The following is a 17,584-nucleotide window of genomic DNA, read 5'->3' as shown; positions in this document are numbered from 1 at the left end:
CAGGGGTCTTGGGAAATAAGTGGGGGTACTTTTCTTTCATTCGGTCCTCACACTCCCAGGTGTATTCTGGACCATGTCTTGCATTCCAACGAACCTTGACGAGTTTGACACTGCTCCGGCGGGTTTTGTTCACCTTCCATTCCGTAACCTCAACGGGTTCTTCGACAAAATGGAGCGTGTCGTCAATATGAATCTCGTCTGCGGGAATGACAACAGTATCTTGCGTTGGACTCTTTTTTAGTTTTGATACATGAAATGTATCGTTAACACCGTTCAGCTCGGCAGGTAAATCCAACTTGTATGCTACTAACCCAATTCTTTCCAGAATCTTGAATGGACCAATATACCACGGATTCAACTTTCCACGCTTCCCGAAGCGTGCCACACCCTTCCAGGGTGATACCTTTAACAAAACCATGTCACCTACCTCAAACTCTAGAGGTTTCCTTCTTCTATCCGCATAGCATTTTTGTCGATCGCGAGCTGCCTTGATGCGATCTCGGATCTGTGCAATCTTATCTGTGGTTTCCTGGACCACATCAGGACCAACCAATTGCCTATCACCTGCATCAGACCAACAAAGCGGTGATCTGCACTTGCGGCCATATAGAGCTTCAAATGGCGCGGCTCCAATACTGGTGTGGTAGCTGTTGTTGTATGAAAATTCGACCAATGGTAAATGTTTATCCCAGCTACCACCCATATCCATAACACATGCTCTCAGCATATCTTCCAAAGTCTGTATCGTCCGTTCGCTTTGTCCATCGGTCTGTGGGTGAAATGCAGTGCTTAGATTCAATTGCGAGCCAAGAGCTTCTTGGAAAGACTGCCAAATCCTTGACACAAACCTTCCGTCTCTATCAGAGATGATCGAGAGAGGCACTCCATGACGTGCAACGATTTCTCTCATGTAAATTTCGGCCAACTTTCTCGTATTATCTTTCTCTCTGATGGGTAAGAAGTGCGCAGATTTCGTTAATCGGTCCACTATTACCTAAATAGTGTCATGACCTTTTGGCGTTCTTGGCAGCTTCGTTATAAAATCCATTGAAATTTGTTCCCATTTCCACTTGGGAATCTCATGTTGTTGCAGAAGTCCTGAAGGCTTCTGGTATTCCGCTTTTACTTTGGCGCACGTCAAACACTTACTAACGTAAACAGCAACATCGCCTTTCATCCTAGGCCACCCATAGTAATCTTTAAGATCTTGGTACATCTTATCCGCTCCTGGATGGATAGAGTACCGCGATTTGTGAGCTTCATCAAAAATAACCTTTCTCAAACCACCAAACAGAGGAACCCAAATCCTTTTCATAAAACATAGCGTTCCTTCCTCATTTGGTATTAACTGCCTCTTCATCCCACGGAGATATTCTTCTTCAATGTTCCTTTCCTTAAGAGCTTCTTTCTGTGCGGCACGAATGCGCAGTGAAAGATCTGTTTGGATAATCATCTCCAAAGCCCTAACCCTTATGGGCTTGATCCTTTCTTTTCGACTTAGGGCGTCGGCGACCACATTCGCCTTCCCTGGATGGTACTTGATCTCGTAGTCGTAATCATTCAATAATTCGACCCAGCGTCTTTGTCTCATGTTTAGCTCTTTCTGGTCGAATATGTGCTGCAGACTTTTATGATCCGTAAAGATCGTACACTTTGTACCATATTAGTAGTATCTCCAGATCTTCAACGCAAATACCACTACGCCTAGCTCCAAGTCATGTGTGGTATAGTTCTTTTCGTGAACTTTCAATTGGCGCGAAGCGTAAGCTATAACTTTCTGGCGCTGCATCAACACGCAACTCAATCCTTGACGCGAGGCGTCACAATATACCACAAAATCATATGTACCCTCTGGTAGAGCTAAGATTGGCGCATTGCAGAGCTTGTCTTTTAACAGCTGAAATGCTCCTTCCTGTTTGATTCCCAATCAAACTTCTTATCTTTCTGCGTGAGGAGTGTCAGTGGTTGAGCGATTTTTGAAAAATCCTCAATGAACCTTCGTTAGTAGCCAGCCAAACCCAAGAATTGACGAATCTCGGTTGGCGTCTTTGGGGTTTCCCAATTCTTTATCGCCTCAATCTTGGTGGGGTCCACATGAATCTCATCCCCATTCACTACATGCCCAAGGAATTGGACTTTACGTAACCAAAACTCACACTTCGAGAATTTGGCATACAACTGTTCCTTTTTCAGCAACTCCAGAATGGCTCTCAAATGATGTTCGTTTTCAGCCTTCGACCTTGAATAAATCAAAATATCGTCGATAAACACAATCACAAACTTGTCGAGATACGGCTTGCAGACTCGGTTCATTAAATCCATAAAGACTGCAGGTGCGTTTGTCAACCCAAACGGCATAACTAGGAACTCGTAATGTCCATAGCGAGTCCTAAAGGCTGTCTTCGGGATACTTTCCTCTTGTATCCTTAGTTGATGGTAACCTGATCGCAAATCGATCTTAGAGTAAAAGCTTGAACCTTGCAGTTGATCGAATAGATCATCAATCCTTGGCAGAGGGTATCTATTCTTGATCGTCAACTTGTTCAACTCCTGGTAGTCAATGCATATACGAAAACTATCGTCTTTCTTCTTGAAAAACAGGACTGGAGCTCCCCAAGGTGAGAAGCTTGGTCGGATAAATCCCTTGTCTAACAACTCTTGAAGTTTTGTCGACAATTCCTGCATCTCTGACGGTGCAAGTCTATAGGGTGCCTTAGCCACGGGCGCGGCGCCTGGGACCAAGTCAATATGGAACTCCACTTGCCTCTGGGGTGGCAATCCTGGCAAGTCCTCTAGGAAGACTTCCGGATATTCCCTCACGACAGGGATGTCTTCGATCTTCGGTTCTGCAGCTTTCTTATCCACGATGTGTGCCAGGAAGGCAGCACATCCCTTTTGTAAACACTTTCGGGCTTTCAGGCAGCTGATGATTCTTAAGGGTGTATCCCGCTTTTCTCCATGAACCACGATCATTTCCCCATCTTCTGTTGGGATGCGAACGACCTTTTCATGACAAACAATCTCTGCCTTGTTACTCGATAACCAATCCATCCCTACTACCACGTCGAAGCTTCCCAACTTGACTGGCAGTAGATCCAAAGCAAACTCACACTCTCCCAACTCGATCATACAACCTCTGACAACTTCATTAGCTTCAACCAGCTTTCCATTAGCCAATTCAATCGAGTACGGGATATCTAATTTACTAGCGGCTAACCCAAGCATATTCTTAAATTCTAACGACACGAAGCTATAATCGGCACCAGTATCAAACAAAACGGATGCAAAGCGTTGGTTTATAGGGAACGTACCAGTAACAACATTGGGATCCTGGCGCGCTTCCCTCGCCTCGATGTTAAAGACTCTTCCCCGTGCTTGGTTCAATTCCGGGCAGTTTCTCTTAAAGTGTCCAATGTCACCACAGTTAAAACAGCCAAGTTTCTGCCCATTACCACCTCCATTCCCAGCTTGATTGTTGTTTTGATTTCGGTTCACAGTACCTGCTTGATTCGCGTTGTTGCCTCCATTTCCTCCGTTATTTCCTTGCGCACGATTTCCATTACCACCACAGTTATTGTTCCGATTACCAAAACCTCCTTGGCCTCCCCGGCCAGCATTAGCCCAGCAGTTATCCTTCAAATGTCCAACTTTTCCACAAGCTTCGCATACCTTTGGCCCACACCGGCCAGAATGGTGACGCTGGCAGGTGTTACACTTGGGGTTTGTACCCATATAACCCTTCCCTTTCTTTCTAGCACCGGTTGCAGCTTGGACCGGTGTGCTTGATTCTCCTTTCTTGTCAACACCGCTTATTCCTTGTTTGAAGTTCGAGAACTTCCTTTTGTTCTCGCCAGATGACTCTACGTGAGTCTCTTTCTTTTTCTGCTCAACAATCGAAAATTTGTTTAAGCGGACGGCTTCCTCAGTAAGAGCCACGCTCAGATCGATGGCCTCTGTGATTGTCGCAGGCTTGGATGTAGTGACCATACTCATTGTCACACCCCAACCAATGGCGGAAACATCGGGATGAGACGAAGTGTGAAGATTGCTCGAGACATCATAACGCTATTTGTGACAATAATTTAATAATCCAAATTTCATTTCCAAAATAAATGTCAAAACATTACAAGAAAAGCAAATAACAACATTGTATCACACCCCGAAATATCAGAGCTGGCGTGACTGGACCGGTATCTTCATTGCACAGCGGAAGCAAAAGGTTAAGACTTCTAAACAGTGAACGCCTGCTAGGTACTCGAATTTCCATGGGTTCTCCTATTCCAACCGTTCCTTAGTTTTAAAAATGCAACCTGAGAAAGAACATGCGAAAAAAGTCAACATAAAGTTGAGCGAGTTCATAGTTTGTTTTGAAAAGATTTAAAATAAATCTTTTTGTATACCGGTTTAAAAGCTGTTAAGAAAATATAGTAAAATTATTTTCTTGGCATGATATATGAGAACTGTGAGTCTAGCCCACGAGAGTCTTTGTGCATTGCACGAGAGAGAATGGGCCAAGCCCAAACGAACCTTTGTAAGCAGGATCAGCGCTTCCTCTTACTTAGGTATAACTTAAAAACGTTACCAAAGTTTGTAATTCATGTATTTTTGAGTTTCCATCAAATGAATCTTATGAATATATGAAAGTTTTACTGTTGTAAATGGGTATGCAAAGCGTCTATGAACAGGTTGATCGTTAATGTTTCGCGAGGACATTAACGTATGCGGCGACATAGGAAGTACTCAACCTGTGTAGACGGTTTTTAGTGTCGAATCACCTCGACTGTGTCGAATCACCTCGACTGTGTGAATCACTTCCACTGTGTCGAATAACCTCGACTGTGTCAAATCACCTCGACTGTGTCGAATAACCTCGACTGTGTCGAATCCCCTCGACTGTGTCGAATCACCTCGACTGTGTCGAATCACCTCGACTGTGTCGCCCGTACCCATTAGAAAATCATGCACGTTTCGTAATATGCAAATCAAATTTGTAAAACCGGTATGTTTGATCGAACCCATTCGTAAACCATTTAAGTCCCTTGAAATTCATTCGCAACACGGTTTATAAATATGAGTTATCGTTCATCGAAAAGTTGTTTATTTTTGCAAAACTTGCATGTCTTTCCACCCCCGAAAACATTTATAAAAATGTAAAACAGTAAAAAGTGGGGGGTTATGAACTCACCTTGACATTCCTGTGCAAAGCTAGCTTATCGTGATTCCGTGATGTCGTAGTGTCATTCCAAGAATATGAAGTAGCTAGCGTGCAACTATGACATTCCTACGAAGGAATACTTATAAGTTTCTAGTATGAGGACGTAGTTAAACTACGTGTCCGAGCTCTACCGAGTCGTAAATAAAACGACTCTACGATGGTGTTGTTAGTGTGACTTAGAATAACCATTCTATGGTTATTTGATCCCGTTTATAATTGGGATAAAACTAAGTCTCGAAAACGACTTAGTTTTCAAATAATTTAGAATGTATATACATTTATATATTTAAATATAAATATACTTATGGCGTCATGTTAGTTGTTGCGAATAGAAATACGTAGGTGGTTAGTGGTACGCCTCTTCGTAGTTTTCGTAAGACATAAGTGAATAAGATGTGTGTGTGTGTGTGTGTGTGTGTATATATATATATATTCGAAACCATTGACATTTGAAATATAAATTTCGACGTTGAAATAAAAATAACTCGTTATATTTATTTGATAGAAAATGTATGTCGTCGTGGTGTGAAATAAATATTCGAACTTAAAGTGTGTGAAATAGGTATACACGTTAGATTTATTGTATAAAAGTGTTCGAAATATCGATATTTGAATAAATATAGAACATTATATTTCTCTAAATAAGTGTCGGAAACATCGTTGTTTGAAGTAACTATAAGCGTTATGTTTGTTTTAAATAGGTATCGGTTTCGTAATCATCGTCAAAATGAATATACTTTCATGTTTATTCAAAATATATATATATATATATATATATATATATATATATATATATATGCTTTAACTTTCAATAGATGTCGGTTATGAATTATAAATGTTTCATATAACGGATTTTACGAAAAACGGACAGAGTTTCAACTGTTTTTGGACGATCCCGACAACTAAGTGTCGATTTATTTTTCAAAATTCAACCAATAATTCAATCAATTCAAACTATATATACTAAAATTTTATGAAATACGACAAAATAAAACGTAAGTAAACACTAAAAGATTCGGCTCGAGCTCGGTCGCGTAACTAAAAATCTACGAATCTATATAGAAAGTTTAACGCATCGTTAAAACTTTACCGGGTCCTGAGTTGACCGGGCGTTGACATGTTTGACCGTTGTTGACCCGAGTTGACTCGGGTGTTGACCGAGCCAACCGGGTTTGACTTTTTGTTGGCTGAATGAGTCGACTACGGCTAACCGAGCCTAACATTGACCATCCTTGATCGAACCAAAACTGATATATCTCAAGCCGGCTGACCACTTGTCTTTGTTGACCCTTGTTGTTGGCCCGAGTTGACTCGGGCGTTGACCCGAACCCAAAATAATCCTCAAAACCGAATCCGAATCTGGACTGAGTGAACAAGAACTCGAACCGAGTTGATTGAATGTTGGCCGAGTCGACTCGGTTTGACCGAGTTGACTCGGGTTTGACCCGAGTATTTGACTCGTTAACCCGCAACCATGCCTGTTGTTTCCTTGTCGAACCGAAGTCCGCACCAAGCACCACTACTTCATCTTCATTATCTTCAACAACCAATCACCGTCATCTTCCACAATGATCCATCATCATCAACATCAGAGAAAGGAAAAAAAAAATCAAATCTCATGCTGATTATCCACTGAACTTTGGAAGATTTTTAAAAGAAAAGAGTGTTGGGAGAGAAGGGTTTACCAGAAAATACTGTCGCCGACGTTCACCGCCGTCGCTCACCACCACCCGATGGTGGTGGTCGTTGCTTGTTCTGCCGAAAGGGGGGGGTACAACTGAGGAGGGGTGTGCGTGTGGGGTGATCCGCCGGAGAAAAGAGACGCCGACAGCCCATCGTCGGCCCTGTGCTGATCGTCGGTCAGCCATTGAAGGGGAGGCAGGGTGTTTGTGTTTTGGAGGAGATGAAGTCTTCATGTATTTGTGTGTGTAGGGTTTTCAAAGAAGAGAAATTAAGGAAGAGCACAGGGAAAATCAGTGGTAGGCGTGTTTGGTTATCTGTGTTTCAAAATGAAGGAACAAGTTTACTACTAACTTATATACCTAGGGTTTTAGTTAGTGGGTTGGGCCTAAGGCCCATTAAGTGTGTCTAGTTGTTGCTCGGCCCAGTATAATTTCAGAAGCCCGTTAACGCACCCAACTCCCATGAGGTGTCGTAAAATATAATTCCTATATTAAAATGCGAAAAATACGTTCGGTAGTTACTGCTTGCGCGATCGCTTGTCGTTTACTATAATAACCATGTAAACTCGCATCGTTGCTGTATTAAACCGTTTTTCGATCCGGTTTCGACTACGGATATAAAATTTTAATCACGAAGCTAAAATGTATCGTAAAAATTTAATATCTGTCGACGTTGTCTGTATTTTATTCGGTTTCAGCGCGTTATCGTTTAATATTCTGCAGTTTCTCCGCGTATTGTCATACGCGCACTATAAAGTCGAATAGGCGTACCTAGACCTTACAATAGCCTAATTAAGTTAATTGTGCCTTAAAAACTATTTATTATCACCTTACACATTCGTTAATTGCGTAATTAGGAGCCGTTAATTACCGGTTGTCACATTCTCCCCCTGTTGTAGAAATTTCGTCCTCGAAATTTAGTCTATGTTATCTCGTCAAAGTTGTTCCGTTCCTAGGAAAGTCCCAATAATACCAATGTGAATGACCGCGTAATCGAATCAAGACTTATTCGAATTATATGAATGTAAAGACATTTTGCATCAATAAGAACCCAACGGTTCAGTTGAGTTTGTTCAAGAAACCGATGTCAAGTGAACGAAGCGTAGTGATACTATCACCATTGCGACCAAGTTTACGTGGTTCAATAAAAGAGGAATTTTGACCAATAGAATTCCAATGAAAGTTCACAAACTGCAAATCAATTTTTGAAACAATAAAAGTTACTACCAACGGAATCTAGCGTTGGTTGTTGTATGGTTGAAAACTTGATTCAACAATCTCAAATAGATAGAATCATGAAATGATTTGTCAACTATTGAACCAATAAATGAATAAGATAAAATCAATGTGTTGACATGGTGGAGTTGCAATGATACACTGAAATGAAATACAACCGAACCTGGTGTATCCTTGTCTTAATACATAATTGCATTAAGACTATTTGAATGATGTGTCAAACGAAAAGCATAAATAGTTCCGCATGAAACGACTGATAGTAATTAGCACAAGCTACAAGTTTAGACCGACGCCACAGGGTGTCGTAGTGATTGAAACAATTCAATAATAGCGGTGACCGAACAAGTTCACCGTGTTTGAAATCTGATGAAAGGTTCAACGAAGTAAATTTGAATGCTCATTCCAACATATCTCATAGGATTTTCAATTGACAATGAAGCAAATAAACAATGTTTTCGAGCGAAGATGAAAAACAATGAATATCACAAATGTTCGCTCGATGGTGAAAGAACCATTAAGAGGTACACCGGAATATTTAAGACGAACTTGGGTACCATTATCTTAACACACAATTGTATTGAGACTGATTTAATACGATAAATCAACAAGGCGGATTTAATATAATTAAACAAATAAATAAATAACTAAATCCATACATGATGTGAGCAACGAGATTAGCGCAAGCTTCAAATTTGTGAAAACGTCACCACAAGGTGATCGTGATTAAGGAAACGATTCAATGAATTCGAAGACCAAACAAGCATGTTATGGTTCAAAGCAAATGAATTGCTTGTTGGGATTATTTCAAATATGATGGCCTCAATCCATCATATGGAATATTGAATCGAATATATATTACGAGCAAGTTCGAACAATTGAACTTGGTTTAAACACAGTCCAACAATGGGTGCATGTATCAACCAGAAGATTTCGACATGGTTACAACGAAAACCATGTATGTGGCTTGAAAAGAAAGGAGTTTCAACGAGTTTCGTTGACTCGATATCAAAGAGTCAACATTATGCAATAATAAAGTTTATCTAGATCACAATGCAAGGAGTGAGTATAGCGAAATAATATTTGAACTTGATAAAGCAACAATTTCAAGTGGAGTCACATGCGTAACAAACAACGCATGTATAAATATGAATTAATCAAGAATGGAGCAAATGAGCATTCGCTATTATGTAAGAATATTTTTGTGATGCAATGATCATTAGGGGGAGTAGAAATATGAAATTCTACTCGCTATATGCAAAAGTCAAAATTTCAACAAAAGAATTTTGAGGACTTTACCTGGAATTTCGTGTGATGACCGATTGTTACATGACATTACCATAGAATGTCGAACATAGCGTAATCGCCATAACGAAGTAAGGGAGATGCGAAAATGTGTGACTCCTTTTGCAGCGCCAACAATTGTGAGTCTCTTTAGACTAAGTATCGATCGTTATGAAATCTTGTTTAAGCGTACCTCAGTGTGATTCGTGTCGTTTGCAGGATCACTTGCCAATTTGCCGCTTTCGACCAGTAGTTCTCCCACTGACGGGGTTAGCATCATTGTTGTCATGCTCAATCATGTTTTCCAAAGGCCTTGCCTCGAAAGTTGTGTGTGGTGTATTTCAACGTCCGTTGACGTATAGTTTAAGTTTCACATATAGTTGCGCAATAGCGTTTCGTTCCACGTAGGTTACCTGCTCGGGTAATTAAAATAGCATAGACAATATAGGTAATGGCATTTGCCCTAGTTAATAATCGTGGCTCCTACATGAGGACCTTTAATGAATTTCGTCGTAAGTTTTCCATAGGTCCTAAATGTGTGTTACCACAACTCTCAAAGTCTTGCTTTATGTGTGTAATTGTTTCGTATATTGTGTATCGACACAACATTTGTATATGTTTAAAATCGAAACAGTTGACTCATTGTTCTTGGCAACGGTTGGAACCCATATTCGAGTCTTAGGCGTTCTGTACGTGTTCAATTCTTGATATCTAAGTCCCTAGAGGAGAGTGAGGTTAAAGCCTAGGTATCACTACAGAAACCTAGTTCGCTGAAACCTATAGCTCTGATACCAATCTGTCACACCCCGAAATATCAGAGCTGGCGTGACTGGACCGGTATCTTCATTGCACAGCGGAAGCAAAAGGTTAAGACTTCTAAACAGTGAACGCCTGCTAGGTACTCGAATTTCCATGGGTTCTCCTATTCCAACCGTTCCTTAGTTTTAAAAATGCAACCTGAGAAAGAACATGCGAAAAAAGTCAACATAAAGTTGAGCGAGTTCATAGTTTGTTTTGAAAAGATTTAAAATAAATCTTTTTGTATACCGGTTTAAAAGCTGTTAAGAAAATATAGTAAAATTATTTTCTTGGCATGATATATGAGAACTGTGAGTCTAGCCCACGAGAGTCTTTGTGCATTGCACGAGAGAGAATGGGCCAAGCCCAAACGAACCTTTGTAAGCAGGATCAGCGCTTCCTCTTACTTAGGTATAACTTAAAAACGTTACCAAAGTTTGTAATTCATGTATTTTTGAGTTTCCATCAAATGAATCTTATGAATATATGAAAGTTTTACTGTTGTAAATGGGTATGCAAAGCGTCTATGAACAGGTTGATCGTTAATGTTTCGCGAGGACATTAACGTATGCGGCGACATAGGAAGTACTCAACCTGTGTAGACGGTTTTTAGTGTCGAATCACCTCGACTGTGTCGAATCACCTCGACTGTGTGAATCACTTCCACTGTGTCGAATAACCTCGACTGTGTCAAATCACCTCGACTGTGTCGAATAACCTCGACTGTGTCGAATCCCCTCGACTGTGTCGAATCACCTCGACTGTGTCGAATCACCTCGACTGTGTCGCCCGTACCCATTAGAAAATCATGCACGTTTCGTAATATGCAAATCAAATTTGTAAAACCGGTATGTTTGATCGAACCCATTCGTAAACCATTTAAGTCCCTTGAAATTCATTCGCAACACGGTTTATAAATATGAGTTATCGTTCATCGAAAAGTTGTTTATTTTTGCAAAACTTGCATGTCTTTCCACCCCCGAAAACATTTATAAAAATGTAAAACAGTAAAAAGTGGGGGGTTATGAACTCACCTTGACATTCCTGTGCAAAGCTAGCTTATCGTGATTCCGTGATGTCGTAGTGTCATTCCAAGAATATGAAGTAGCTAGCGTGCAACTATGACATTCCTACGAAGGAATACTTATAAGTTTCTAGTATGAGGACGTAGTTAAACTACGTGTCCGAGCTCTACCGAGTCGTAAATAAAACGACTCTACGATGGTGTTGTTAGTGTGACTTAGAATAACCATTCTATGGTTATTTGATCCCGTTTATAATTGGGATAAAACTAAGTCTCGAAAACGACTTAGTTTTCAAATAATTTAGAATGTATATACATTTATATATTTAAATATAAATATACTTATGGCGTCATGTTAGTTGTTGCGAATAGAAATACGTAGGTGGTTAGTGGTACGCCTCTTCGTAGTTTTCGTAAGACATAAGTGAATAAGATGTGTGTGTGTGTGTGTGTATATATATATATATTCGAAACCATTGACATTTGAAATATAAATTTCGACGTTGAAATAAAAATAACTCGTTATATTTATTTGATAGAAAATGTATGTCGTCGTGGTGTGAAATAAATATTCGAACTTAAAGTGTGTGAAATAGGTATACACGTTAGATTTATTGTATAAAAGTGTTCGAAATATCGATATTTGAATAAATATAGAACATTATATTTCTCTAAATAAGTGTCGGAAACATCGTTGTTTGAAGTAACTATAAGCGTTATGTTTGTTTTAAATAGGTATCGGTTTCGTAATCATCGTCAAAATGAATATACTTTCATGTTTATTCAAAATATATATATATATATATATATATATATGCTTTAACTTTCAATAGACGTCGGTTATGAATTATAAATGTTTCATATAACGGATTTTACGAAAAACGGACAGAGTTTCAACTGTTTTTGGACGATCCCGACAACTAAGTGTCGATTTATTTTTCAAAATTCAACCAATAATTCAATCAATTCAAACTATATATACTAAAATTTTATGAAATACGACAAAATAAAACGTAAGTAAACACTAAAAGATTCGGGTCGAGCTCGGTCGCGTAACTAAAAATCTACGAATCTATATAGAAAGTTTAACGCATCGTTAAAACTTTACCGGGTCCTGAGTTGACCGGGCGTTGACATGTTTGACCGTTGTTGACCCGAGTTGACTCGGGTGTTGACCGAGCCAACCGGGTTTGACTTTTTGTTGGCTGAATGAGTCGACTACGGCTAACCGAGCCTAACATTGACCATCCTTGATCGAACCAAAACTGATATATCTCAAGCCGGCTGACCACTTGTCTTTGTTGACCCTTGTTGTTGGCCCGAGTTGACTCGGGCGTTGACCCGAACCCAAAATAATCCTCAAAACCGAATCCGAATCTGGACTGAGTGAACAAGAACTCGAACCGAGTTGATTGAATGTTGGCCGAGTCGACTCGGTTTGACCGAGTTGACTCGGGTTTGACCCGAGTATTTGACTCGTTAACCCGCAACCATGCCTGTTGTTTCCTTGTCGAACCGAAGTCCGCACCAAGCACCACTACTTCATCTTCATTATCTTCAACAACCAATCACCGTCATCTTCCACAATGATCCATCATCATCAACATCAGAGAAAGGAAAAAAAAATCAAATCTCATGCTGATTATCCACTGAACTTTGGAAGATTTTTAAAAGAAAAGAGTGTTGGGAGAGAAGGGTTTACCAGAAAATACTGTCGCCGACGTTCACCGCCGCCATAAACCACCGTCGCCGCCATGTGCGGCGGCTCCCTTTCCTTTTCCGCTCTCTCTCTCTCCGGTTCTGTGTTACGCCGCCGTCGCTCACCACCACCCGATGGTGGTGGTCGTTGCTTGTTCTGCCGAAAGGGGGGGGGTACAACTGAGGAGGGGTGTGCGTGTGGGGTGATCCGCCGGAGAAAAGAGACGCCGACAGCCCATCGTCGGCCCTGTGCTGATCGTCGGTCAGCCATTGAAGGGGAGGCAGGGTGTTTGTGTTTTGGAGGAGATGAAGTCTTCATGTATTTGTGTGTGTAGGGTTTTCAAAGAAGAGAAATTAAGGAAGAGCACAGGGAAAATCAGTGGTAGGCGTGTTTGGTTATCTGTGTTTCAAAATGAAGGAACAAGTTTACTACTAACTTATATACCTAGGGTTTTAGTTAGTGGGTTGGGCCTAAGGCCCATTAAGTGTGTCTAGTTGTTGCTCGGCCCAGTATAATTTCAGAAGCCCGTTAACGCACCCAACTCCCATGAGGTGTCGTAAAATATAATTCCTATATTAAAATGCGAAAAATACGTTCGGTAGTTACTGCTTGCGCGATCGCTTGTCGTTTACTATAATAACCATGTAAACTCGCATCGTTGCTGTATTAAACCGTTTTTCGATCCGGTTTCGACTACGGATATAAAATTTTAATCACGAAGCTAAAATGTATCGTAAAAATTTAATATCTGTCGACGTTGTCTGTATTTTATTCGGTTTCAGCGCGTTATCGTTTAATATTCTGCAGTTTCTCCGCGTATTGTCATACGCGCACTATAAAGTCGAATAGGCGTACCTAGACCTTACAACAGCCTAATTAAGTTAATTGTGCCTTAAAAACTATTTATTATCACCTTACACATTCGTTAATTGCGTAATTAGGAGCCGTTAATTACCGGTTGTCACACATTGTTCAACATAACATAAACAAAATTGATACAACACTTTAAACCTAAATGTCTAAGTGAGTATTTAGGCATCTTTGCTATCCGTTTTCATTTCATCATCATCAACCTGTAACATGTTTAAAAATACAATTCAATGCAAAAGCAAAGGCGAGTATACAAGTTTGGTACGTACATAGCATAAGTTAAAAAGTGTGATCAATTCCTCATGGCAAGCATATGATTCAAGATAAACCTTAAATATGGCATGTGTCTAACATATCAAACCAAGAAAACGCAATATGCTCAAGACATAACCTCAAGTTTACGGGCGGGTCGTTAATCCTATAGCGCTACATATGTCAAGGTTTGGCTCGTACGAAGTTAATGATAAGTTCAACACATAAGAATAACCCAAGTTTAAAGTATCAAGTCATCACGTATACAAGCATGTTATAGGAACGTTCATGTGTTTAACAAAGTGTTCATGTGTAAGTTAATAGGTAAACATGTTACACCCCAAAAGTGGTAAAAGTAAAAAGGGGGAAATACGAGTATACTCACGGTTTACAAGTGGTGACTTGAAATTCCGAGAGCAAGTTTGTAGATGAATTAGTTCGGAGCACCTTGTCCTTCTACACAAGGAAACGTAGGTGTGTGAGTTTGGCGTATAACGGAAGATTATAGATTCGGAGTTTTTAATATATAGAAAGTAACATAGTGAAAATAATCATCTTGTACGCATAACTCTTGTTCTTGACACTATTGAAACTCAAAAGAGTTGGTATGATTTCATGGATTCTAAGATCCATTAGAGTCGTAACAAGGGCATGGTCATAGATGATGTAACGTCCACTTAACAAATAACTATTAAGTCATCATCAAGTCTTAGTTACTTAGATGTATACATATAGAATAACTTAGATATTATATAGTTTACAAGTCTTATGATTCAAGCATGAGGTAGGAGATTAATGTCTCCATTTAGGTACCTCTTTGTGTCATAGAATACATACATGAGGTAGGAAGAACAAGCTTCCATTTAGGCACCTCTATTGTTCACCACTACACTTGTTGTTATAAACAACAAGGAGGGTCATGAACATACAAGTATCAAGGTATTAACAACAACTAATCTATAGCAAAACATCAAGTAATGAGTGGATTCTTATGAAGGATAGCCCAAGCTAATCCAACCATCACACATTCAACAAGTTTCACACTTGAACATTACTTGTGGGTAAAACCCTAATTAAAAACAGAAAGTTTATGAGGTTTTAACCTCTGATTTAGATGTCTCAACCTTGTTTTTAAGCTTAACCAACCATGGGATAAGTTGTAAGCATTAGGACATAGGTATGAGATGTGTTGGACACAAGTTGCATAGATTTAAACAAGTTTTTGATGAACATAAAAACAAACAGAAAGTTTATGGACTATTTCGGGGCATTTCCAGGTCTGATTTCTCCAAGGAGAAGTATAGGAATCGAACCCCATGATTATACAAGCAAGTAGGAAAAAGAATCGAGTGAATCGGATAAGAATTGAGTGAGTTATGCTCATTTTCGTGAAGGGGTGTCAATCTACTCGAACCTTTGCTTTCAGCTACGGTTTGGAGGATGTTTTGAGAGTTTTTAGTGTTGCAAAAGTGGTAGAGAGGCTGGTTATAAGTGGTATTTATAGGGGGAAGGATTAGGGTTTCAGTGGGTTGGGCTTTGGAAGTGTTTAGAAGGGGTTACACCTTGAAACTAGCCCACAAAACCCAACTATATGGGGCTGAATTTTGCTGAATTTGGGCTGCCATGTTTCTTTAGTTTTTTATTTTTTTAAAACATTATAATGAGTAATTTTATTAGTTAAGTTGTGTAATAATATGCAACAATGTTTCCCCTAACTTGTAACAAGGTGAAATATGAAATAAAACATGATTTAACTAGGCAAAAAGTGTAATGTACAAGTATGTAACATGTTTGTAAGTAACAAGTATATGTCACATATTTACAAGTTCAACATATGTTTGTAAGTATCACAAAGAAGTATCAAATGATCTCATGATTAATCGTATTATGGTGTATGTATAGTATGTAACAAGGAAATGCAAGTTTTCATTCATGATCAAAATCTCGAGTTTACAACGAGTACTAGAAGGAACGAGTACAATGATACAAAGCTTCCAAAATTAGCAACACGAGTAAGACAAGCTATAAATAGAAAGTACAAAACACAGGGCGTTACAGTCTCCCCTCCTTTAGGAAATTTCGTCCCGAAATTTAGGAAGACTCAGGGAAAAGATGAGGATATTTCGATTTCATTTCGCTTTCGAGCTCCCAAGTAAATTCAGCGCCACGTTTTCCTTCCCATCGAACTTTGACAATAGGAATTCGACTGCGCCTCAATTGCTTGGTTCCTTGGTCCATGATTTCGACCGGTTTTTCTACAAAGTGAAGTGTTTCGTTGACTTGCAAGTCTTCGAGAGGAACGTGGAGTCCTTCGTCAGCTAGGCATTTCTTTAAGTTGGACACATGGAAGACAGGGTGTACATTGCTGAGTCCTTCAGGCAGGTCCAGTCTATACGCAACCTTGCCAATCCTTTCGAGAATCTTGAAAGGACCAACGTAGCGAGGTGCGAGTTTCCCTTTCTTGCCAAATCGAACCACGCCTTTCCAAGGGGATACCTTGAGAAGCACGTTGTCACCTGTCTCGAATTCCATAGGTTTGCGTCCTTTGTCAGCGTAACTCTTCTGTCGGTTCCGGGCTTTCAATAAGTTGTCTCGAACCTGTAAAATCTTGTCCGTAGCCTCTTGTATAAGCTCGGGACTGGTGATTTGGGCTTGACCAATCTCGTGCCAAGAAATAGGCGAACGGCACTTGCGACCATACAATGCTTCGAAAGGAGCCATTTGGATACTCGTGTGATAGCTGTTATTGTACGAGAATTCAGCCAAGGGCAAGTATGAATCCCAGTTGCCACCAAAATCTATTACGCATGAACGAAGCATATCCTCTAAGGTTTGGATAGTACGCTCGGTTTGACCGTCAGTCTGAGGATGGAAGGCGGTGCTAAGGTTAAGCTTAGTACCCATAGCAGATTGAAAAGTTTCCCAAAGACGAGACGTAAAACGAGCATCACGATCAGAAATGATATCAATGGGCGTCCCATGACGACAGATGATTTCCTTCATGTAGACCTTAGCCAATTTCTCGACTTTGAAGTCTTCACGAATGGGGAGGAAGTGAGCTGATTTGGTCAATCGGTCAACGACGACCCATATGCTGTCATGACCAGCTGTAGTGCGAGGAAGCTTAGTGATGAAATCCATGGCAATGCTCTCCCACTTCCAAACGGGAATTATTGGTTGTTCGAGCAAGCCAGAGGGACGTTGATGTTCGGCTTTTACTTTGGAACACGTAAGACATTTAGAAACGAAGGTGGCTATATCCTTCTTCATTCCAGGCCACCAATAGGAAGTACGCATATCATGGTACATCTTATCGGCACCAGGGTGAATAGAATATTTCGTGTTATGGGCCTCCTTCATCAGGAAATTGCGAAGATCGTCACGATTGGGAATCCAGATGCGATTGAGATAGTATAGAATACCATCGGGTTTGGACACAAGACTATTCTCAGCACCACATTGCATTTCGTTGTAGAGGTTACCCTCATTAACGGATGTATACTGGGCGTTACGTATGCGATTTTGAA

Source organism: Helianthus annuus, chromosome 2, assembly GCF_002127325.2.
Source record: "Helianthus annuus cultivar XRQ/B chromosome 2, HanXRQr2.0-SUNRISE, whole genome shotgun sequence".
Classification (NCBI taxonomy): Eukaryota; Viridiplantae; Streptophyta; class Magnoliopsida; order Asterales; family Asteraceae; genus Helianthus; species Helianthus annuus.
This window is presented reverse-complemented; position numbering follows the sequence as displayed.